Raw genomic sequence first — 2,195 nt, 5'->3', positions numbered from 1 at the left:
CCATGATTAAAAATTTCCTGAGGCCTCCCAGCCATGATTCTTGTACAGCCTGTGAAACTGTGAGTCAATTAAACCTCTTTACTTCATAAATGACCCAGCGTCAGGTAGTTCTTTATAGCAATGGGAGAACAGACTAATACAGAAAATTGGTACCAGGAGTAGGGCATTGCTATGAAACTTTAAAACTGGGTAATGGGCAGAGATTGGAACAGTTTTGAGGGCTTAGAAAAAGACAGGAAGATGAAGGAAAGTTTGGAACTTCCTAAAGACTTGTTGAATAGTTGTGACCAAAATGCTGATAGTGATATGGACAGTGAAGTCCAGGCTGAGGTGGTCTCAGATGGAGATGAGGAACTTATTGGGGAGTAGAGTAAAGGTCATGTTTTGCTATGTTTTATCAAGGAGACTGGCGGCATTGTGCCCCTGCTCTAGAGATCTGTTAAACTTTGAATTTGAGAGAGATGATTTAGAGATCTGATAGTTTTAAAAAGGGGAGTTTCCCTGTACAAGCTCTCTTTTCTTGTCTGCCACCATGTGAGACATGGATTTTACCTTCTGCCATGATTGTGAGGCTTCTCCAGCCACGTGGAACTGTATGTCCATTAAACCTCTTCCTTTTTTAAATTGTCCAGTCTTGGGTATGTCTTTATCAATAGCATGAAAACAGATTAATACAGGATGTGGTTACTATTAAGTGTCACTTTAACTTCCATAAACTCAATAAACTGATGATTAAAAAGTAATAGCCTTCTGTGATCAAAGCCCTGCCTACCTTTCATGTCCCACCTTGCACTGCATTTCCCCTTGTCCACTGTGCACTGATTTTTGGACCTTCTTTTCTTCAGGCTAGTGCCTGCCTTAGGGTTTCTGGAAAACCTTTTCTCTTTTGCCTAGAATGCACATCCAACTGAAATGGTTAAAGTTTGTTCTATCTCATCACTGAAATCTCATTTTAGAAATTCCTCTCAGAAAAGCCCCCATGTCCACCTAACTAGAATTAGAACTAGTCATGCAACACCACTTCATTACAATTTTCTGAGATTCAATTATCTCTATGATTTTATTTTCATTTCTATATGTCATCTCCTGAACTAAAATGTAAACTCCAAGACATGATGAAAACATAGGGATGTCTTATTTAACACTGTACACCTAGTTGCTGGAAGAGGATCTGAAACTTTTTACAAACTCAGCAAATATTCTTCAGTGAATGAATCAACCTAGTAATTATTTCATATAATTGGCGATTGCACATATATATTTTAATTTTAAAATAAACATTTTTATTTAAATATTGTTTTTCCCAAATATTATAACTGATCCTATAATTATTATTATATGTGTGTATGTGTGTGTGTATATATATACACACACACATACACACATATATATCCTTTTTTTGATGGAGTCTATATATATATATATACACACACACACATATATATATATTTTTTGATGGAGTCTATATATATATATATACACACACACACACACACACACACACACACTTATATATCCTTTTTTTTTTTTATGGAGTCTAGCTCTGTTACCCAGGCTGGAGTGCAAGGGTGCAGTCTCAGCTCACTGCAACCTCTGCCTCCCGGGTTCAAGCTATTCTCCTGCCTCAGCCTCCAGAGTAGCTGGGATTAGAGGTGCCTGCCACCACACTGGATAATTTTTGTATTTTTAGTAGAGATGGGGTTTCACCATGTTGGCCAGGCTGTTCTCGATCTCCAGACCTCGTGATCTGCCTGCCTTGGCCTCCCAAAGTGCTAGGATTACAGGAGTGAGCCACCGCGCCAGCCTATATATTTGTTTTAATAAGAAAACAGAATGGTAAACATTGCTATGACCTTAGGTGTCCCATCTACTTCATCAAGGGAGGCAGTTTAAAACAGAATTAGTGTCTTTCTAGTGAAAGCTTTTTCACAGGAGGTTCTGGGAGAAAATAAACACCCTTTGGATTTGGCAATTTAAATCTCAAATCTCAGCAAAAACATTCTTTCACAGTTAATAAAATAGATGTATACAGTTACTCTGGTCCCATAAAGAATATATAATTCCAAGACATAGATACTTTTTTGAAAACTCTTTTTTAGATATGGAGTCTTGCTCTGTTGCCCAGCCTGGTCTTGAACTCCTGAACTCAAACCATCCTTCTGCCTCAACCTCAACCTCTGGAGTAGCTGGGACCA

The sequence above is a fragment of the Hylobates moloch genome, unplaced genomic scaffold (assembly GCF_009828535.3).
Source record: "Hylobates moloch isolate HMO894 unplaced genomic scaffold, HMol_V3 SCAFFOLD_5, whole genome shotgun sequence".
In the NCBI taxonomy this organism is placed as follows: Eukaryota; Metazoa; Chordata; class Mammalia; order Primates; family Hylobatidae; genus Hylobates; species Hylobates moloch.
The sequence above is the reverse complement of the archived record's forward strand: the minus strand, read 5'-3'. Positions refer to the sequence as shown.